Source organism: Mirounga angustirostris, unplaced genomic scaffold (assembly GCF_029215605.1).
Source record: "Mirounga angustirostris isolate CCGP_5_RB_7025 unplaced genomic scaffold, mMirAng1.0.hap1 SCAF_15, whole genome shotgun sequence".
NCBI classification, from domain to species: Eukaryota; Metazoa; Chordata; class Mammalia; order Carnivora; family Phocidae; genus Mirounga; species Mirounga angustirostris.
In genome coordinates this window covers 7640644-7664060 of record NW_026991723.1, presented here as the reverse complement: position 1 = coordinate 7664060, position 23417 = coordinate 7640644, and the positions used below count along the sequence as shown (strand labels likewise).

At 42.8% G+C, this 23417-nt stretch overlaps 1 long non-coding RNA gene across 1 annotated transcript in view; it reads right to left on the bottom strand.

Moving 5' to 3' along the window:
- Positions 1 to 6237: 6237 nt before the first annotated feature.
- Positions 6238 to 23417, bottom strand: part of LOC135362762 (uncharacterized) — a 74318-nt gene continuing 57138 nt past the window's right edge. Inside the window, exon 4 of the long non-coding RNA XR_010407908.1 lies at positions 6238 to 6429. This is a non-coding gene — a long non-coding RNA (uncharacterized LOC135362762). The remainder of the gene's footprint in view (positions 6430 to 23417) is intronic.

Here is a 23417-nt window from a genome sequence, read left to right as displayed (position 1 = left end):
TGTCCAGAATGTCATCATTCTTCCTGTACCTTCCATAAATTACTGCTAACTCCAGACTTCACTTATTTCTGGAGTTTTCTCTACTACGATCTCCTTTCTCTTTTGGCATTATTCCTGATTCTTTCCTATAAAGTACACTCTCAAGTTCACTACAGGACAAGAAAAGATGCCTGAGAAGCCTCGAGGACCCACTGCGGGGAGTGCTGGTTTGGCAAGAATGGAATGGAAGCTATTTGCCATTACGCTCATTCATCTCATCCCTAGATTGGTTAAACAGAAATGTCTTTAGGGCTGCCTGCGTGGTTCAGTCAGGTGGGTGTCCCACTCTTGATTTCCTCCGGGGTCATAATCTCAGGGTCGCAGGATCAGGCCCCCGTTGGGCTCTGTGCTCAGTGGGGGCTCTGCTTGGGATTCTCTCTCCCCCTCTACTCCTCCCCCCACTCATGCACATGTTCACGCGCATGAACACTCTTTCTCTCTCTCGAAAATAAATAGAATTTTTAAAAATAAAAATAATAGGGGCACCTGGGTGACTCAGTCGGTTAAGCACCCAACTCTTGATTTCAGCTCAGGTCATGATCTCAGGGTCGTGGGGTCAAGCCCCGTGTGAGGCTTGGTGCTTAGTGGGGAGTCTGCTTGGGATTCTCTCTCTCCCTCTCCTGCTGCCCCTCACCCTGCTCGTGCTCTCTAAATAAATAAATAAAATCTTTAAAAAAATAAAAAACAAAATAAAAAAATAAAAATAATAAAAAAGAAATAGTTTTACTCGATGTATTAATAGTACAGCTAATAAGTATGTATCCTAACATAATACTTATGCAATATTTGGCTTCAGATAGAATATACTAAGAAATAATTATAGAGTTTTGATGTTGATTTCATCCTGTGATTCAGTGTTTCCTAAAATATGCTATACATCTTATATACATGAAGTAATTTTAAGTGTACCTTTGAAGATTTTAAATTTGAGTAGTTTCATATTTATTTTTACTCTCACCTTGCATTTATGGCAAGCAGCCCTAAACATCTATTACTGGGAGTGATATAAAGTTTTCTTTTAATTTTTTAAGAAAAAATGAGTTAATGAAGAATATTAAGTAAAGGATATTTAAGTAAAATGAGAATCATGTCCTTGCAACAATAAAAACATTTCTTTTAAAGCCAAAATAAACTGAAAAAAAAATTAGAAATTCCAAGTCTAAGAGTTGGGTGGTTTTGAGTGTATCTGTTAACCTCCCTAACCCTGTTTCTTCATGCATAAAGTGGGAATAATAATAATCAACCCAGAGGATTACTGTATTAAATGAAATAATTCGTGGATACAGTATGTTCGATACTGACAACTAATATTATTAATGCAGATCTGATTTTCATGTGCATTATCTTAATGTTCAATGTGAAATCTGTCCAGACACTGAAAGAAGATCATCTGGGCTTGCAGTGAAAACTGGGCTTCTCAAGAGATGGCCTCAGAATAAAGGTGGTAAATGTCCATCCATAGCCTGTAAGTAACTGATGATCTGTCCATTCAGTGCAATCCTATGCAGCCATTAAAAGAAATGAGAGTTTTCTGGAGTGTAGGTGTAATACTTCGGCTGAAGTTACATCCTGAACAAAGGTGCCTCTGGGCAGACAGGTCCCATGTGGTGGAGTAGCAGAAGACATCACATCTCTAAGGACACCGTGGAGAAGAGGCACCGACCAATCCTGGCCTGCCTTCTTCCAGACTTCAGTGTAAAAAAGACAAAAAAACTACCTTCTTTGGATGAAACTGGAGGGTGTTATGCTGAGCGAAATAAGTCAATCAGAGAAAGACATGTATCATATGACCTCACTGATACGAGGAATTCTTAATCTCAGGAAACAAACTGAGAATTGCTGAAGTGGTGGGGGGTGGGAGGGATGGGGTGGCTGGGTGATAGACATTGGGGAGGGGATGTGCTATGGTGAGCGCTGTGAATTGTGCAAGACTGTTGAATCACAGACCTGCACCCCTGAAACAAATAATATACTATATGTTAAAAAAAAAAAAAAAAGAAGATGGTAGGAAGGGAAAAATGAAGGGGGGGAAATCGGAGGGGGAGACGAACCATGAGAGACGATGGACTCTGAGAAACAAACTGAGGGTCCTAGAGGGGAGGGGGGTAGGGGGATGGGTTAGCCTGGTGATGCGTGTTAAGGAGGGCACGTTCTGCATGGAGCTCTGGGTGTTACACGCAAACAATGAATCATGGAACACTACATCAAAAACTAATGATGTAATGTATGGTGATTAACATAACATAATAAAAAAAAAACCTACCGTCTTTGAGCTAATGTTACTTTGGGTTTTTATTGTTTCCAGCTGAAGAAAATCAGAACCTGTACAATAGGTGATTACAGTACGTCATAGTAAAGCAGCATGGCTTGCACAGAGGGGGCCCCCTGGGCCAGTCTTGGAAGATCAAGGAGGAGGTTGTTAAAAAAAAAAGAAATGAGGGACACCTGGGTGGTTCAGTCGGTTAACGTCTGCCTTTGGCTCAGGTCATGATCCCAGGGTCCTGGAAGCCCGCATCAGGCTCCTTGCTCAGCGGGGAGCCTGCTTCTCCCTCTCCCTCTGCCTGCCACTCCCCCTGCTTGTGCTCGTTCTCTCTCTCAAATAAATAAAATCGTAAAAAAAAAAAAAAAAGAAACGAGATAGATCCAAATATGTGAATGTGGATCCAGTTCTAATGTATGAACACGGTTAAGAAAAATGGTACAGGGGGATAGAACAGTGTTTTAATAAATAATCAATCACATAGAAAAAGACATATATATATGTATGTGTGTATAACATATGTATGTAGACACATACACAGAAAGAAGGGAAAGCTGAGTTGGGGGGCGGGGGAGGCTTGAGGATTTGAAAAGTCTTTATGGTGGAAATGAAGGTCAAGTGCAGTTGTGAGAGTTGAGGGTGGTAGGCTAACAAAAGGAAGACCAGGGACAGAAGCAGCCCCCCGGAACACAGGCATATCCATGGAAAAGCCTGATTTGGTGAGTGTGACCTCTTTGCAAAGATGCAAGCCCCTCAGAGCGGCTGGACCGTGAAGCACTGCGAGGTGCACACCGGGGCAGGAGTGGAAAGGAATCAGGATGGGTTGGTGCTGGATCACACCTGATGGCCGGCTAAGAGAAGGGGGGATGGGGGTGCCACCTTCAAGACAAGAGGCAACACGATCAGGACTGTGGTCTTGGAAGATCCCTTTGGTGACAGGGTGGAGGATGGATCACTGTGTGACATGAGGGGCCATCGCTACGGTCTGGGCCAGAAATTCGGAAAACGCCCTAAGCAGGGGCCCCTGTGGTGGGGGCAGAGCAGGCAGCCTGCAGAGGGATGTGGGGATCACTGGAAGTTGACGGAAACTGAAGCCATGGCTGATGTCCAAGCCTGTCGACTGAGACAGAATCTAGAACGTGGCAAAGGAGATTATATTGGTGGTAGCTGCAGAGACAGTGGATACAATTTAGAATTCACTGTATTGGATGTGCCAAAGGCACATCCAAATGGCCATTAGCTCTGTGGGCCTGTGGGTCTAGCACTCAAGGGAGACAGGGACGTGGGTAACTGATGCCTCTCAGTCTCACGTCAGAATGTTCCAGTAAAAGCCTGTCTGATAAAGTGTCTTTAATAATACAGCACAATATGAATCAATGCAAATGGGAAATGACCTTTTATTTGAGTCTTGCTCATTTCCAAGTCATTTGTGTCATGATCTAGTGTCACAAAGAGGGTTTGGTCTAACTACATGGAGGACCGTTTTTAGTAGCTTGAATTTCGGGTCCCTCTGTTGGACACTGATTGGTGGTCCAGTCTCCCCCATCGGACCAGAATGTCACAGCTTACCTCAAAAGTTCCGCCAGGAGAGGTCCTAAGACATACTTCCTATTCTGAGAGTAAGATGGTCTGCTTGGATGGGGTGTGAAAACAAACAAAAATCCCGAAATGTACAGCCAAGTGGTCTTTCGGGTACCCTGGTTATTGACTATACCTAACATTCCCCTGATGTCTGCAGTGCTTGAAGACAGGGATGTTTTAAAAAGCAAAGGCAAAAGCCAGAAGACTTTTCTACAGCGGGAAACAGTGTGGCATTCCTGCGAAACCTCACAATTATACTTGGCTTTACCTGGTGTTAGAAGTGACCAAAACGAATCAGGTCCAGAAGAGCATTCAGTAAAGCTGCTTTTCTGACTCTCTGCCCCTGCCCTTCCTGCTTCTGCCACCGAGCAGATTGCAAGAGGCTGGTGCCAACTCTACATTGCTTAATAATAATTCTCATTAGCATGCCGCCTTGGATGTGTATTGCAGAGCAAAATTTAGCTCCTCCTCGGTGTGAATCAAGAGAAGAGCCATGAAATTCTCAGAGTGTGCAAAATGTTGGAAGTCCTCAGCAAAGGAGACCCCTTTGGATGGGCATAGCGCCCTCTCCTTCCTCTCCCCGACGTGGTGGGAGAGACAAAGAGGGATTTGGGTACCGTACTAGGTACCTCTGGTTCCTCCTGCCTCTCCGTTTGGCCCCCCACCCCCACCCCACCGAGATTTCATATGGGGCTTCCTACAGCACAGTCTGCTACATTCCAAACCCCCGCGGCCTGCGCCAGCCCAGCACCCCTGCCAAGCCAAGGCGATCTGCGCTGGTCCGTGCACTTGACCGCACGGCAGCAGGCCGCGTGCACCTGCAACTCCATGACTTTCTTGAGGTCACTCCCGTTAGCGTTCATTATGAAAGTGAACGGGATGCTGTTTACTCTGCTGCAGATGCCAGGGTGACTGAATGACACACCGAGGAGACACGCACAGCCTTACACGTTCCCAGCCTACTTCGCAGGGGCCATATTTCCCACAAAGGCTTTCACATGCCATCTGCCGTCACATGATACCATGTGCTGGGGCCTTATAAGAAATGGATTGGATCACCCCATTTCTCACTCCTTCTTTAGAAACGGCAAATTGAACAAGACATTAAGTAGGTTTCACACGGCAGGAATTATGTGCATACGAAATGGAGTGAACTAAAAAGAATTTTTATTGTAATTGCTGGCTGCAAAATGGCACACACACACCCTTATGAAAAATTTAGACAAGTTCTCAGAGTTCGTGGCTAGCAGAAAAGAGACTTGTTTGTGTGTGTGTGAATTTGCTTGCCAACAGAACGCCCCCGAGGAAATTTAGATGGGGAGTCCAGGGCATTCTGTAGTTTGGCACTTTTTTTTTTTTTCATCCTCCTGTTGCTACCATTGCTCGGGACTGATGGGAGGCGAAATTCAGTGGTAGAGAAGTTCCACGTTGTGAAAGCCGACCGAACACGAGCCAGAGAGAGAACCAGTGCAGAGTGTACCCGGGGAACAAATGAATTAGCACAGCCTGCCAGGTCTCATTCCTGAAAGATGGCACTTTTCTTTGTTAATTGAAAAGAAATGTAAAATGGGGGAAATAGAAAAAAAAATTTAATAAGAAATAAAAGATCTCTAGCTCTTCTTTCCCTCTTCTCCTTCCTGACCTCTGACAGCACACTAGAATGCTTCAGTCTTGCATTTTCATGTATTATTCTGATACCTGTCTGTAGGGAGCCTAGAACGGGCTGCCAGAGAGACAGTCTATAATTGAATGTTCTTTCAAGAGAAGGACTTCTATCAGTCCTGCCAAGGGAATAGGAGCTCCACCTGCTGACTTTTTTATGTTTGCCGACTCTGCGAGAAGACAAAGCATAAAGAAGTTGAATGGCAGTTCTTTCTTTTATGATTTCTCCGTGGAAATACAGTTTTCAAAATTATTGATAAGATGTATCAGTCTAACCAGGGCTTTCAAGACGAAATTGCAATCTATAGCTTGTTTTAAGAGTGGGGATTCTATCTGGCTTCCCTGAGCCAGTCTAAGTAATTACTTTAATCTGTAACAACATATAAATTCATAAGTTGTTGCCACCGTGGCTCCTAGGGGATACTTGACTTTTCAAACCCGCGTCTCTCAGCCATAAATTTACACTACACTGCTGGTCCACGTGTGTGCTCTTTTAAGAAGCTGCAGTCTCTTATTATAGACAGTTTGGAAGAAACGCTAGCTGGTTTTGATCTAAGGAATAAAGATCAAATCCTAGTGAAAACATTAGTATTTTTAATAGCGTAGACATGTTTTGAGTATTTGGTGTCTGCATTTCTGAGAGAAGTTTTACTTCTGCAGAATACCCACGTATGACCGTCAGCCGTTCGCTTGTCTTTTCCTTGCTGAAAATTGCCTTGAGGACCGCGGACTGCATTACAAATATGCTCAGTCGCTTAGCACCTTGGACAGTGAGATCCTTGAGGGCAGGCACATCTGGCTGCTCACCATCTCAGGGTTGTGGATTTCGTCTCTTAACGAGATTTCATTCATTAACAGATGAGAAGCTAATTACCTGTTGGATTCAGCTGAAAAAAAAAGGAACCCTTTATTTATGGCTTGGGTTTTGTGCTTAGAAAGACATTTTTATGTTATTCTTTTTTTGTTTTTAAAGATTTTATTATTTGAGAGAGACAACGAGCGAGAGAGCATGAGCAAGGGGAGAGGCAGAGGGAAAGGGAGAAGAAGACTCCCCATTGAGCAGGGAGCCCGATGCAGGACCTCGATCCCAGGACCCCAGGATCATGACCTGAGCTGAAGGCAGATGCTTAACCATCTGAGCCACCCAGGCACCCCTATGTTATTCTTCTATTATTCTTACATCTAAGTCCTTTTCTGCACGCACATGAGCCACGGGAAGCCACAAAGTTATCCATACTCAAGTATCCCCTCAGCCCTCTATCAGAATAGCCAGATGATTCTTATGGGGGGCTTAGTTAGCTGGTTTTTTGGTCTTCCCCACGACTCTTCTGCTGGTCGCACACTATGTTCCTCATGAGCTGCCACCTCCCCCTTCTTTACGGGTAGTCCCATGACCCAGGACCATCATCCTGGTCCCGTCAGAGCCCTTCCCTGGGACCAACATACGGACAGTGGGAGGGAGATGCAATCTCCTTCCTCAGGAGCTGCTAAGCTGCAGGTGCTCACGGCCACCTTCTCTCCCACGTGGGGACGACCTGGCTGATGTGGGGAAAACAAGCCTGCCCTCAAAGCTAAGTCGAGATGGACAGAGATGAGCGCCTTGAGCAGGAGAGAAGTGCCTCAGCAGGGTCAACCCATTCCCGCTGTCCTCTAGGCCCTGGCTGGTAAAGCCCTTCCTTTGTTTCTGCGGGCGACCCTGTCATCTCCCCGCGAATCCCGTTTCTGGATTATGTGACTTTGGGACGGGTTTCTGTGGCTCACAACCAAAAGAGGCCCGACCACCGCAGCTCCATCCAACAGACATGCGAGTGTGCGACTCGACAATTAAATACTTGTGGGGAACTGAAGAGGCCTCATTTTCACCATTGAGACTAGAATTACAAAGGTTGGAGAAAGAGGAACAGAAAAATTTCTCAAGAGTATTAGGTAACAACAAAACCCAGCGTTCGTGGAGGGCTCTACAGTTTTCAAAGTACCTTCATAACCAGTGTCTCATTCGACCCTCCCGGTAATTCTGCAAAATGGAGAGAGTACAGGGTATAATTATACGCCTTTATAAACACAACAGAATGGCAAGTGCATGTTTTTCCTGTGGTTCAGGAATTACAGCGCAGGCCCACCATGGAGCACAAAGGATCCTGAGGTGTTTTATATTCTCCGTCCAGAGGACCCCCAGTTGGGGGGGCAGCCCCTCACTTCACAGTCTTACTGGGAAGAGCCACTTTGGAGAACCCACACAACGAACCCCAGACCCAGGGAGCACCAAGAGATTCCCTTGTGAATATCGGGGCATCTGTATGAAGGGGTGTCCGGCGTATCCGTGCCCAGCTGGACATCAGTTTTGCCAGCACTCCTGCCTGCCAGCCATTAAACAGGGCACCAGTAAAGGGCATTGGGGAGACAGTGATGCAGAAAACCCTGCTCAGAGAGGTGACTCTCCAAGGCCACACACCTGGGTAGCAACAGAACAGCAGTTTCAAGATAAGCCACCGATGTTCACAGGGTAGCACACATCAGAACCACAGGGTGGGAGACTTGTTATAACAGATTGCTCGTCCTACCCCTCGAGTCTCCGATTCGGGAAGTTTGGGGAAGAGCCCAAGACTCCGCATTTCTGACAAGTTTCCAGGTGATGCCGATGTGCCTGGCTCAGTGACTCCCCTTAGAGACACCCGCTAGTCTAGACCAACTCACTTCAAATTCAGGGATTCTTGTACACCACCACCCTGCATCCCTTTACCCCTGCAACCAAGAAGAGTTTGTTTCCTGTCCAATTGCAACGCTGACATATCGTCAATATTCTGAAATATAATTTTCCAAGACATGGTATTTCCTAGCAAATATGCACTTTGGGCAACTTTGTGCTATAGATCTGCAATGTAACGAACACTATGCTAGACAGCAGCTACAAAAGCTGATGTTGGAAGTAAAAATTCGAAACCCTGAAGTCTGTGTTGCTTTGATGCATATTTTAATGAAGAAGGATGGTCTGAAAGCAGGTCTGAACATGGGCAGTGCACACGAGAAACGGCAACTTTGGCTTTGCACATAAAATGTACATCAGGAGAAAAAAATAAAGCAGAAAATAAACAAGATGAACTCAAAATACTGTAGCAAATGTTGGGCTGAAACACTGCCAGGTGTGGAGGTGTAGAGAGAGATGAACACACATTTTGGTGGCAAGGCACAAAACTGTTTAAATCCTTTTGCAGAAGTTTCTGAAAACTGTCATTTTGGCATGGATCTATGAGCAGTGTTACTGGATTTATCATGTAGGCAAACCAACAATGCTCTGTGAGAATTGCCCTGTCCACCCTTGAATGTTTTGTAGCTCCTCTGAAACATCACCTCCGCATATGCCAAAGAATGGAACAGAGAAATGAATTCAGGAATTTTTTCTATACGATAAGAATATGCCAGAAGGTGTGAATTCTCAATGAATGGTAGCAAGTTCATGTTCTCCTAAGTAATTAAGTAATGTTCCTACAAAGGATTCAAACTGTTATTTTGGGGGTACATGAGAATATGTATACATAAGTGTAAATATATTTTTTCTTTAAATTGTTTTATTAAGTTTAGTTTACTACAAATTCAAAAATGCACAACTTCTTGTCTATGTTGGTGGCAGAGGAAAAGTTTTAGGTGTGAGAAGCCAGTGTATGGAAGTGACCAGAAACTTTAAAATAAAGACACAGCACATCTTCATTTATTCCCCAGAGAATGGCTGATGAAGGGCAGGAGTGGAGGCGGGTACCCCTGAACCCATTTGTCCTGCAAAGTAATTAATGAATTGTTCTAGCCACAACCTAGTCATCACTACCATGGGAGAGGTTCTTCTCAGCCTTAAACTTCTGATTATAGAACTCAAGGCTCAACAGCAAAAGGAAAGACAGGACAGTGCTCTCTGCCCACATATGCTTCAGGCCCCTTTGTACGTTTCTAACTATGGGGTCAAGACCCAATCTTACACAGAAGTGGAAAAGCAAGCCGCTGACCCAACGGCCTGCCTTTGTGTCTGCAAGCCTTATCTGTGAAGTGGATTTTTTAGAGCAGGATTTCCAAACACTAAACCACTGTCTGGAAGGAAGATAGAAAAAGAAATAGAGGATGCTAGTATGAGACCATGCAGGAAGGAAGCATGAGAAATTTATGTATTGGTGAGAGAGGTTTTTTTGTTTGTTTTTTTTCTAGATTTTATTTGAGAGAGAGAGAGCATGAGGGGAGGAGCAGAGGGAGAGGGGTAAGCAGACCTCATGCTGAGTGCGGAGACTGATGTGGGGCTCAATCCCACGACCCTGAGATCATGACCTAAGCTGAAACCAAGAGTTGGCCACCCACTGGGTGGCTCAGTCAGTTAAGTGTCTGCCTTCACCTTTGGTCACAATCCCAGGGTCCTGGGATCAAGCCGCAGGGAGCCTGCTTCTCCCTCTCCCCCTGCTTGTGCGTGCGTGTGCTCTCTCTATCAAATAAATAAATAAATAAAATCTTAAAAAAAAAAAAGAGTTGGCCACCCAACCGACTGTGCCACCTAGGTGCCCCTATATTGGTGAGAGAATTTAAGAAAAATGCCTTTGGATTCACCCAAAGTTTTCTCCCTTAGCTATTTCTATATGACTAAGTTTGAAGGTACTCCAAATAGACTGTTACTGTTGCAAACATAATAATAATAACAATAGAGTGTGTGTGTATAAGTTATCCGTGTGCAGACTTTGCTAACTTATCATCATCACTGTAGTGTTCAGAGGGAGGTATTTTCTTAATCTGACAGATGAGGAAATTTAAGAGGAAATTAAGGGAAGGTGCTTGCACCTTATTTATAAATGAGTGAACTGGGCTGATTCAAAACTGGCTCTCAGACTCCAGAGCCCTGATGTTTCCAATTGCCTCCACATACTGGGGGGATTTTAGTGGGATCGAGGAAGTGAAGATATTCCTTAGCGGTTAACATCTTGTGATGGCTTTAGCAGTAGCTGTTTGAGAGTTGGGACATGGCATAAACCTAAGATAAGGGAAGGAGGGAAAGAGAAAGCAATACTTAAGAACAACTGTGGAGATGGCCATCCTGGGAGGAAGGACCAATAGAATTAAAGCAGCTTTCTGAACTGGCTATGCTATCCAGGGCATGCACTGATGAATCAATTCAGCACATATGAATAGGGGGATTGTTACTTGGGTTCATAAGACAGAGCCCCTGCTTTGGTGATACCCATGCAATGATTCTCAAACTGTCACAATTAGAACATTCTGAGAACTTAAAAGGTCTAACGCCAGGCTATTTGGATTCACTTGTTCTGGGGTGAGGTCTGGGTACTCTTATTTCTTTCAAAGCTCCCCTGGTGTTTCTAAGGTACAGCCTGCAAGCGCCTGCCTGATGGAGGAGATAAGTTCCCACTGGCAGGATGGGACTGGGTTATAGGTACATGGAGATAAGCTGCCCCTTGGCTTTTGTACTTGCTGCACAATTGTCATTTTCTGTTTGCTGCAGTATGTGAAAGGTTGGAAAACACTAAAATCATGAGCAAGTAGACATACATCACAGTGTCTGGGCGGTATTTGGGTTCACGTGTCTCTACAGGGGGCTGAGGAAACTGATCCATTATCTAAGGTAAGTGCTCTAAACCTCGCAGAACCTCTCCCAGTAGGGCACAAAACAAGATTGGAAAACTTAGGGGATCTCAGAAATCATCTTCTAGCCCAACATTTTTGTCTCGGAGATAAGGAACTGCTTCAAGTCACGGAACAACTCGCGGGGAGGAGGGGAGCCTGGCCATGGACCCTGTTCTTTCAAACCCTCTCCAGATGATCTTAATGGTAACTTATAACCATAACCCTGCAAAGGATGTAGCATTTAATTGCATATAGGGAAAAATTAAATGTCTGCCCAAGTCATATTTATAATGGGGCGTCGTCCTAGGAGGACGTCACTTCTGCCTTTATTCCATACACTACGTACTAAGGAAGAGTGAGAGTCCCAGAGACGGACACTCAAGCCAAAGGATCTCCGGAGAGTCTGATCATTTCCTTAAGCCCCACAAGAGGAAAAGAAGACACACAGAGCTTTCCCCAGGTAGGTAACACACCAAGTTCCTGCCAAGCCCTCCTCACGCTCTCTGGTCGCCTCTCCGGCCCCTCTGCCAGCCACGGTCTTCATTGCTCTCATTATCGACGTTTCTCTGAGGATGGGAGAAGCTTGCCAGCCGGCTCCATCCTCCTCAGACTCTCTCATCCCACTGTTCCCTAAAGTGCCTTCCATCCAGCCTCTGGCCCATTTCTTTCTCTAGCTCTTACATTAGTCCTCCTTCCCCCCCCCCCCCCCGCCGCCCCCAGAGGTCTTAACTGTCACATCGCTCACTTCTCACCACCTTCACTACACTGCTGTGCTCAGCACGTTGTGACTGTCGTCACTGCCATTTCCTATGGAAATTCTGGCTGCCCAGCTTGTGACAGTCTGACCACTGGTCCTCCATCCCCAGTGAGGTTTGGTGGATCTCTGCTAAGATGGGCTAAGGACAGGCCCTGGGTGGCACCACTCTTGTGTTCTGTCAAGGGCACACTTGCTCTCACCAGCCCCAGTGGTTCTGCTCCAGGACTATACTCGGGCCCTCTGACCCTCCTCTTCTTTTCCATATAGGAGATTCTTAGCTTTTCAGAGTCCTCAAACTATTTGACTGTAATGGTCTTCCATAGTTGTCGAGTCTAAGGACTTTGGCCAACACCCAGACTCTGAGTGTTAGCTATGTCTCATACGAGGCATGTGACTGTGGGCCACTGACCTTTCTGAGCCTTTGTGATTGGGAACAGCAGCGGTGCCTACATTGTAGTGTTGTGAGGATTAAGTGGGATAGTGTGCATGCAGTATGGTACTCGGCATGTAGAAGTTGCCCGCAGTAACTCCCTCTGCGGTAGCTACAGAGTACCCTACAAATGATCTGTCTACAGATTAGGATCTGTGTAAATTGCATACAAAATAAGAAGATCAGAGGCATCCAGATTCTCATCACTCATAATGATTGATGTCAAGCAACAGAAGTTTTGTCATTAACCAGGAGTTTCCCATCAGAGTTGCACATTTTGCTGCTACTCTCAACAGAGCCTGGTGACTTTCGATTCTGCCTGTTCTATTCTCTGTGAGGTTCCAAAGGCTATCCCTTTGTTTTTAGGTTAATGCATATAGCTTTATACTCTCCAGGATTCCTATGAGGAATTCTGTCATATAAACAATTTTCCCGGGGCGCCTGGGTGGCTCAGTTGGTTAGGCAGCTGCCTTCGGCTCAGGTCATAATCCTGGGGTCCTGGGATCAAGCCCCACATCCAGCTCCCTGCTCAGCGGAGACCCTGCTTCTCCCTCCCCCTCTGCCTGCCACTCTGCCTACTTGTGCTCTCTCTCTATCTCTCGTCAAATAAATAAATAAAATCTTTAAAAAAATTTTTTTTCCCTTAAATTTGCCATGGTTCAGAAATCAGACCCACATTTCCTGGTGCTATTATTCTCTTTATAAAATACTTTATCTTAAAATTTTTGCTAAATATTTTCTGTATCATTTTAGTTACGATATACTTAAACTGCTGTAACAAAGAGACCCCAAATACAATGGCTTAAATAGGGGAGACATGTGTTTTTCTCTCATGTAACAGCCCAGAGGAATGTGTGTGGTCCAGGGTATACAAACCACAGGTCATCCATGACCTGGGTTCTTTCTGCCTTGTCCTACCCTCTCCTGGGGTGTTACCCGCATCTGTGAGCTTGAAGCTATTTCATCTTGATGTCTAAATTCCAGAAGAAAGGAAAAGGCAAAGTCCTTTTTGGTTTCATCTTTATGGAAGTGACCTCAGTGAGGTCTCACACATTATTAATACTCACATCCAGGGGCCCCAGGGTGGCCCAGTTGGTTAAGGGTACAACTATTGATTTTGGCTCAGGTCATGGTCTCAGGGTTGTGAGACCAAGCCCTGGGTCAGGCTCCATACCGGGTGTGAAGCCTCTTTAAGATTCTCTCTCTCCCGGGGTTCCTGGGTGGCTCAGTTGGTTAAGTGTCTGCCTTTGGCTGGGGTCATAGTCTTGAGGTCCTGGGATCGAGTCCCAAGTGGGGCTCCCTGTTCAGTGGGGAGTCTGCTTCTCCTTTTCCCTCTGCTTCTCCCCCTCCCAGGTCATGCTCTCCCTCTCACTCAGGTGCTCACTCTCTCTCTTAAATAAATAAATAAATAAATTCTTAAAAAAAAAATATTCTCTCTCTCCCTCTGACCCTCCCCACCCCCCCACCCCAGCATGTGCTCTCTCGCTCTCTTGTTCTCTCTCTCCATCTACCCCTCTCTAAAAACAAAAGAAAAACAAATCAAAACAAACAAGCAAACAAAAACTCATATCCATTGGCCTAAACTGAGCCCCTACCTAGCTGGACCATCTTTCCAAGTGGCTGAACAATGTAGTCCTTAGCTATGTGGCCCTCTATTACTAAAAGAGGGAGGTAGATCAATACGGGGGACACCGAGTGGCCTGTGCCTTAGGTATACATGATTAAAAGTTCAGCTAGAGGGGCACCTGGGTGGCTCAGTCCATTGAGTGGCTGACGTGGAGTGTCTGCCTTAAGTTCAGCTCATGATCTCAGGGATTGAGTCCTGAGTCAGGCTTCCTGCTCAGCAGGGAGTCTGCTTCTCCCTCTGCCTCTGCCTCTTTCTTCCTCTCCTTCCTTCTCCTTCTTCCTCCCCCTCCCCCTGCTTGTGCTCTCTCTCTCTCTTACACTCACTCAAATAAATAAATAAAATCTTTTTTTTTTTTAAAAAGAGCTCAACTAAAATGGAGGGATGTATTATGAAAGTAACAGACATCTTCCTACTCTCTCATCTTCAACACTACTCCCCGAAGGAAGCCACTAGGAAAATCCAACTTTTTAGCCACTTTGAGATTTAGATAGAGATAAACTTACCTGTTTATCTCTAAATAATATCTTATAGACTCTAAATAGTCTACCCAAATCATGAATCTCTATATAATACCATATTGATATCTTGTAATGCCTAATTAGGTATTTTGTCCTCATGCTGAAGACAACTAAAGAAGTTGGATGAAATACAAAAAGCACCTCCTCGAAAGTGTCAAAGACTTGCAAGATGGTAAGGAGACTTGGTGTTCAGATGTAAAAGAAGACAACTAGAGAGACCCAGTCCTCCTTTTTTACCTTAGGGCTTCGGCCAAGGCTGGGGAAGCAGCTGCAAAGCTGAACCACCCTTCCGGTGCCGTCTCCAGGGCTGTACAAACAGAAGCAAGACCGAAGCCCCAGGAGTAGGGAATTTTTTTTTTTTAAGATTTTATTTATTTATTTAGAGAGGGTGTGTGTGAGCTGGGAGAAGGGTGGAGGGCGAGGGAGAGGGAGAGAGAGAGTCTCAGGCAGACTCTACGCTGAGCATGGAGCCCAATGTGGGGCTTGATCTCACAACCCTGAGATCACGACCTGAGCTGAAACCAAGAGTCAGACACTTAAGCAACTGAGCCACCTGGGCACCCCAGGGGTAGGGATTTGATCAATTAAGCCCCCTTTGAGTTGAAAATCTGAAAGCCATACCCCTAATATGAGGAGCAACTATAGGTAAACCAGCCTTTGCATGAATTTGCAGTCAGTTGTTCCTCATTTAATGGTGCAAGCAACTCAAACATTTACATTACACCAAGATATTCCTGGAATGATAACCCTAGTGCTATTTGCATAAGCAAATAAGTATCTTCTCAGGAGGAAGGCATCACCATACCAGGCCTCCAAATTTCCTCCAAATAATTTGTAAAATATACTATCAAACACGCATAAAAAATAACCAGGCTTGTAAGACCACAGGATGCAATGCTGAGTAACAGAAGACAGACAAACAACAGAAAGAGAACCTCAAACTCGAGTTGTCAGAATTATCAGACATGGCTCATAAAATCACCATGCTTGCTACATTTATGAAATAAAGTCAAAGCCTTAAAATATCAGAAGTGAACTAGAAACTCTAAAATGCAATGTAGCACATTAAGAAAAACCCCAAGCTTAAAACCACAAAGAAGAAAATATCCAGAATGTAGCACAAAGAGACAAAAGGAAAAACATTATAAAAGAGAGGGTAAAAGGTATACGGGATATCATTGAGTAGTTCTAGCCCAAAAAAAGGTGAGGGCGCCTGGGTGGCTCAGTTGGTTAAGCGACTGCCTTCGGCTCAGGTCATGATCCTGGAGTCCCGGGATCGAGTCCCGCATCAGGCTCCCTGCTCGGCAGGGGGTCTGCTTCTCCCTCTGACCCTCCCCCCTCTCATGTGCTCTCTCTCATTCTCTCTCTCTCTCAAATAAATAAAATCTTTAAAAAAAAAGGTGAAGTGAGAGAAGGGGATGGAAGTAAAATTCAAAAAAAGAATAGCTCTGTATTTTTCAAAGGCAATGAAACCATCCATCCACAATTCCAAGAATCCCAATGAACCCTAAGTAGATTAAATAAACCTGGACCTAGACATGCAGACAAAAACAAAATCTTTAAAACAGCATGAGGAAAAAAGAAACATTTCAAAAGAAGGACATTTAGACTCAGCATTGACTTCTCTGGAGTAACAAAGAAGCAGAAAACAACAGAATGATATTTTAATTAACATTAAAGTTTGAGATGGTAAGAAAATAAGTTATTTGTAATTAAACCACTTCAGAAAGTGCAGTAAGAGTACAACTTGGAAGCTAGTAGAGACAAAAAAAATTGGAATGTTACAAAGGGTAATCTAAATAGAACAGTTGAGATAAATCACCCAAAATAAGATTACAGATTTAACTCAAACATACCAGTAATTACATTGAACATAAAAGAACCAAATATTCAATTTGAAGAAGGGATTTGCAGATTGCATGTAAAACAAAAGAAAACTCAATTATAGACTGTTTATAGAGATATATTTAAAATATAAGAATACAGGGGCACCTGGGTGGCTCAGTTGTTAAGCGTCTACCTTCGGCTCAGGTCATGATCCCAGAGTCCTGGGATCGAGCCCCGCATTGGGCTCCCTGCTCAGCGGAGGTCTGCTTCTCCCTCTCCCACTCCCCCTGCTTGTGTTCCCTCTCTCACTGTGTCTCTCTCTGTCAAATAAATAAGTGAAATCTATAAAAAATAAAAATAAAATAAAAGAATACAGAAAGCTGGAGAGTGAGAGGAAACAGAAAAATCATTGAAACACTAACTCCAAGAAATCAACTGCAGTTATACTAATAGAGTAATCTCGAAGATACTTCAGCATAGTCTCTACAGAGAAATGGTATTTCTATTTAATGTTCTACTCACCATGAAGAAATAATTTAAAATTTGAATGTGCCTTATAACATAGCCTAAAAATATATGAAACAATCATTGACCCAACTAAAACAAAAAATTGACAAAATGAGAAAAATTTGGGGCACCTGGGTGGCTCTCTGTTGGTTAAGCGACTGCCTTCGGCTCAGGTCATGATCCTGGAGTCCTGGGATCGAGTCCCGCATTGGGCTCCCTGCTCAGCCGGGAGTCTGCTTCTCCCTCTGACCCTCTCATATGCTCTCTCTCTCTCACTCTCCCTCTCTCAAATAAAGAAAGAAAATCTTTAAAAAAAATGTGAAAAATTTAGTTCATCTCTCTCAGTAACTGATAGAACAAAGCAAAAAAAGAAGGAATATATGAGATTTAAACAATGTGATTAACAAAATTGACCTAACAGACACAACTTCAAAGTACACGTTCAAGATAAAAACAGCCATAAAATTCTCAGTAGAGAATATATTAAAGTGTATTTCCTAATACAATGAAACTATAGTAGATATGAATAAAAATAGGTAGAACATTCCCATAAGTTTGGAAATTAAGATATAGTCTTCTAAATAATTAATGGGCAAAAGAAGCAATCACAATGGAGATTAAAAATAATTTGTGGGCGCCTGGGTGGCTCAGTCATTGGGCGTCTGCCTTCAGCTCAGGTTATGATCCCAGGGTCCTGGGATCAAGCCCCACATCGGGCTCCCTGCTCAGCGGGAAGCCTGCTTCTCCCTCTCCCACTCACCCTGCTTGTGTTCCCTCTCTCACTGTGTCTCTCTGTCAAATAAATAGATAAAATATTTTTAAAAAAATTTGTATTGAGCACTGATGAAAATACAATATATCAAAACTTGTAGAAAGCAGCTAATGCAGTACTTAAGAGGAAATTTATAGCCTTCAATGAATATGTCAGAAAAGAAGGCTAAACCATCAGTGATAAGTGTCTTTATGAAGAAATTATTAAAGAAGAGCAAATTAAACCCACAGAAATTAGAGAGAAAGAGATCATAATGATTAGAGCAGAAGATAATAAAGAAAGAGAAACATTCAATACTGATGAGCAATAAAGCTACAATTTGGTTTTTTGAACAAGTGATAAAAGAGATAAGACCCTGGAGGGATTGATCTAGTCAGGAAGAGAGAAGGCACATTAGCCTTTGCCAGGAGTTAAAAAGGGGATATCGCCACTGGTTGGACAGACATCGCAAAGATTGTAAGAGAATGCTATGAGCCACTTTACGGCAATACATTAAAGAATTTAGATGAAATGGAGAAATTCCTAGGCAAAATTAACTTACCATTCAAGAAATAGCAGCTGTGAACTGTCATATAAAATTGACTCACCAGTTAAAACCTTTCCCAGAAACAAAACTCTAGGTCTACCCAGATTGTTGGTATAGCAAGGCAAGAAAAGGAAAAAAAGGATTGGGAAAATAGTAGAAAAGCTGTTATTACTTAAAGAATATATAATTGTATATGCAGAAAAAACATAATTATAAATTATTCAAATTCATAATTGAGTTTATAATTTTGCAGGCTAAAATTCAAAACACAACAAATCAGTATTTTCTGTCATCAATAACAGAATGAAATATTTTATGGGTTCAGTTTTAAATGACATCAAAATACTATATATACAGGAAGACATCCAAATAAAAAATGACTAAGGCCCTTCCTGAAAGGACTGTAAAAACTTATTAAGAGACATTTAGGAAGACCTAATAAATGGAGACGGACCGTATGAACATAGATTGGAAACTGAATGCTGGAAAAACTGCAATTCTTCCAAAGTTGATCTATAGATTCAGTGTATCTCAATCAAAATCCCAAGAGTCTGCCCCTCTGTCCTGCTCTGGGTCTACTTGTCTATCTTTATGCTGCTTCCATACTCGGTACCAGGTGGGGCAAGTCCTCCCACCTTGTTCCTCATCTTCAAGAATATCTTAGCTATTTTTTAGGGGTGCCTGGGTGGCTCAGTCAGTTAAGCATCTGCCTTTGGCTCAGGTCATGATCCCGGGGTCCTGGGACTGAGCCCCACTCTCTGCTCAGCAGGGAGCCTGCTTCTCCCTCTGCCCCTCCCCCTGTTGTGTGCTCTCTCTCTCTCTCTCTCAAATAAATAAATAGCATCTTCTTTTAGAAGGAATATCTTGGCTATTTTTAGCTTTCTGTATTTCAAAATAAAATTACCATCAGTTTATCCAATTTCATTAACCAAAGAAAGAGACCTACACACAACTGGACACTAAAAGTATGACAGAGGCATCCCTGCAGGAAAGAGGGAAAGGATAGGCTTTTTGAAAAATGGAACTAGGACAATTAGATATTTAAATGGAAAAAAGAATGAAATTATACCCCGATGGCACAACATAACTAGATTAGTTATAAATGGATTATAGACTTAAATGTGAAAGGCAAGACAATAACGCTTATAGATGATAATACAGGAGAATGTCTTCATGACTTCGCATTAGTGGGAACATCATGCACCTGCATCCAGGGTCTGTGCTGATACCCCTACAGTCTTTAGATGAATGGGAATTTGCTCAGTCTGCACTTAAACCCTTGCCAGCCCTCTGGGAGCAATATCCTGTCTGTAGCTATCACACACGGATGCTTCCCTGCTGTGCTGAACCAGGGTCACTAAGACCGTAGGGACCCCCTGACACCTGGTGAAATGGAAGGGAGTCCCGGCACCCTTATTTATGGGTAGAATTGAGCTTCTTGAAGTACTCTGGTTGGGGAATGTGAGAACTGGACATCAACTTGACAAGGAAACCATGCACGGTTGGAGGACAGACAATGGTTACTTCTTCCCACCCTTCCGCATTTTAGGTGTCAATTTTTTGTATGTGGGTTATTTGAGAGGGGATATGCTATGGATTTAAGAGAGGAAAATGAGGGCTCTGCCAAAGTGATAGTTTAAAAAACTTTCTTGGTGGCCTACTTACCCATAATTTGCTTGTTTTTATTATTATTATTATTTACTTATTTATTTATTTGAGAGAGAAAGCATGAGCAGGGGGGAGGGGGAGAGGGAGAAGCAGACCCCCGCTGAGCAGGGAGCCCAATGTGGGTCTCGATCCCAGGACCCTGAAATCATGACCTGAGCTGAAGGCAGATACTTAACCAACTGTGCCACTCAGGCGCCCCATAATTTGCTTGAGTTTTAAACAAGAAAACTTCAGCATGTAAGCAAAGCAAACAGGGCTTAGATATAGAATGCAAAGCGCATGGAAAAGTCAGGTGGATCCCAAAGAGTGTTACAGGTCAGGCAACTCTCCATCATCTTGAAAGAACTCACCATTAAAGATAAGCAGTATTAAACAGTATCTTATTGGAAAGGTACAGGAACATCATAAAGCACCTCTCCCTTTACTCCTCCTCTATCCCGCACCCCTAAAGTGACCTTTTCCACCATGTCTGAAATTCCACCTTGGAGGCATTTCTTTAGTTTAAGCTTGGATCCTTACTATAACGTGAAGAAAACCACAGTTACTGGCATTTTGGTATAAAAGACGTATTGTCGAGAATAGGTCTTGATGAGGGAAAGCAGGAAGCACTAACAGTAGTGGAGGAATGGTTTGCCATGGCGCAAAGGCAGAAAATCGAGAAGTAGAACTGGAAGAACAGGTGCCCCACGATAAGGGTGAGCCGGATGTGGTTCGGGTTTGGGGTTCAACAGGCAGATCTGGCTTAGAATTGTGGCTGCACCAGTGAGAACCTCATTTTTCTCAGCTGTAAAATAGGAATATATACACTACCTGCATTTGTTTAAGGATCGAAGGAAAAAGCTGCTTACAAAGCACCTGATGGACTGTTGGACCCAGAGTGAGAGCGCATCAAGTGTTAGCTCCCATATGGCCAAAGTTTCGCTTTTTTAAAAAACTTTTTTCCACCAAGACCAATCTCTTTCAGAGCCAATTCTGTTGTAATATCTCACTTCTATCCATACATTTAAAAACTTTCATCAGTCGACGGCTTTTGGATTATTTAGGAAAATATTCTTTAAAAAAAAGCAGAATTCATCCTTTTTGTATTCTTCATCTCTTAATATTTTGGGGTACTATTTTTCAGAGGAACGATCAGAGATTGGAAGAAAATGAAAATATCATTTGCTTTCACTATTTTTTCTACCTTCTAGTTGACAGTGTTTCTTACACGTCTCTCCTAATGAAATGTATGGACGTATTGATAAAGGTACATCATGATCTGAAATAGTACGTGAATAGTTTGGATGTGACTCAAGGACAAGGATATTTAGATAAAAGTCTACCTTCCTTGGAAGCAGTGATATCGTCATTGAACAAGGCCAAGAGAGACTCTAACTTATTGAAAAGGAACATAGCATATTTCTTTCCCTTTTGAGCAGGAGCTTTTAAATTTTTCCTTTAAAACCTCAACCCACAATAAGAAATATATTTTACATTGTGACCTGATACACACATATGCATTGTGTGTGTGTGTGTGTGTGTATCAGTTTGAAATAAAAGTTTTATGGAATACACCTTACCCTTACTATATTTTATACACTCAGAAATGTTCCATTCTACTCTAATCTTTCAAATGCTGTTTGAGACCATTACATTGATTTTAGGTTTCACACTTCAAAAGCCACTGCTTCTGGGTTTTACTCATTTTGCTTTTTTGAGCGAAAAACCTCCTCGTGTTAGCTTTAAATGCATTTAATTTGGTTCCATTTCCATTCCTGGGATCTGTGTCTCCAAATATAAATATTAGCTAAGTTGGAAGAATATCAAGAAAAATTAGTTTGTGATTGGCTTGGTTAACTGACCTGCCATATAAGTAAATGCAATAAGGTAACTCTTACCCATCTTATGTTTCCTGCCCATTCAATTTTTATGATTCTAATATTTCTTTCTTTTCTTATTTTCCCCAAAGACAAACTTTCAGTTGTTATTAGGCATAAGGAGATTATTGAAGATAAGGGAAGAGACTAACAATTAGGGAGCAATGACTCCATGCAAGGTGCATTATTTCTTCTCATTCATCACTCAAGGTATTTTTTTTTTTGATGTTTAAAAAAGAAGCTTTTACTTTTTCATGAGAAAAATAATAGAAATATAATATTTATATTATATGTAATACATACATTTCCTTTCAAGCTATAAAAAAAGAGATTTCTAAAATGTCTCCTTTTGTTTACAAAGCTTTATAAAGGTACATTAAGGGTCGCCTGGGTGATTCAGTCGGTTGAGCATCTGACTCTTGTTTTCAGCTCAGGTCATGATCTCAGGGTCATGAGACTGAGCCCCTTGTCGGGCTCTGTGCTGGGCATGGAGTCTGCTTGGGATTCCCTCTCTCCCTCTCCCTGTGCCCTCCCCCCTGCTCATGCTCTCTCTAAAAACAAACAAACAAACAAACAAAAAAAGTACATTAAGTATGATAATATATTTGTCCTTTGACTTAATATTTCAGTTTACCAAAAACAAAATATAATAGTACCCAAAGATAGGTAACCACATTAATCTTGCAGCAACTAGGTCATCACTTCTTACTTATAAAGACACTGGGATTTAAACAAGTAAAGTAAGTTGCCCAAGGTCCAAAAGCTCAAAAAGCCCGCTCATGGGGCGCCTGGGTGGCTCAGTTGGTTGGGCGACTGCCTTCAGCTCAGGTCGTGATCCTGGGGTCCCTGGATCGAGTCCCGCATCGGGCTCCCTGCTCGGCAGGGAGTCTGCTTCTCCCTCTGACCCTCCCCCCTCTCATGTGCTCTCTCTCATTCTCTCTCTCTCAAATAAATAAATAAAATCTTTAAAAAAAAAAAAAAAAAAAAAAAAAAAAAAAAAAAGCCCGCTCATGGTAAAACTAACCCACACACCCAGATTTTTACACCAAAATCGCTGCAATGTATTTCCTTTATGTCAACATTAAAACCACACACACACACAAAAAGACTTAAACCTTATGTTTTTAATCTGCTAACTCCAGTAAAACACACTTGTACTACTTCTCTTTGAATTGTTTTGTTGTTGTTGTTATTAGACTCCGGTATTTGCCAATTATTATACGGAACATATGTTGAACCTTCCAACATGTCTATGTGTATATGTACTCCCAGCATACCATTTATTCATTTAGAGCACTCTGGAGCTTATAACCTACTCCAGTAATTTTTCCCACAAGGATTCCATGTTTTCTATTGGCCTCACAAAGAAACTCAGGATTCTAATTTATCTTTACATTACAACATTTGCTTTTATTTTAACCCCCTCCACATTGAAGAGAAAATCAAAATAAAATGCTTTCCTTTGTAACCTTTAGTTCTAAGCAGAGCCCACTGGGGACTTTAAAATAATCACATTTAAAGCTGATTCTTGCATTGGTACACACTTTGCATGAAGTTAAATAAGCTTTGCCTGTTCTAGGAGGAAGTGAATTAAACAGCAGTGCATGTCACTTGCTTGAAGTGACAGGAATAACGAATAGATTGTATCCACTTCTCTACTCCTGTTAAAGCTACCTCTCTTTGCTGAGACGGTATGGAGATTCCAGGATACCTCTTAACATACAGGAGACAATGGATCTTAAGGGGAAGAGGGACCCCACACCTTTTTTAAATTAACAGC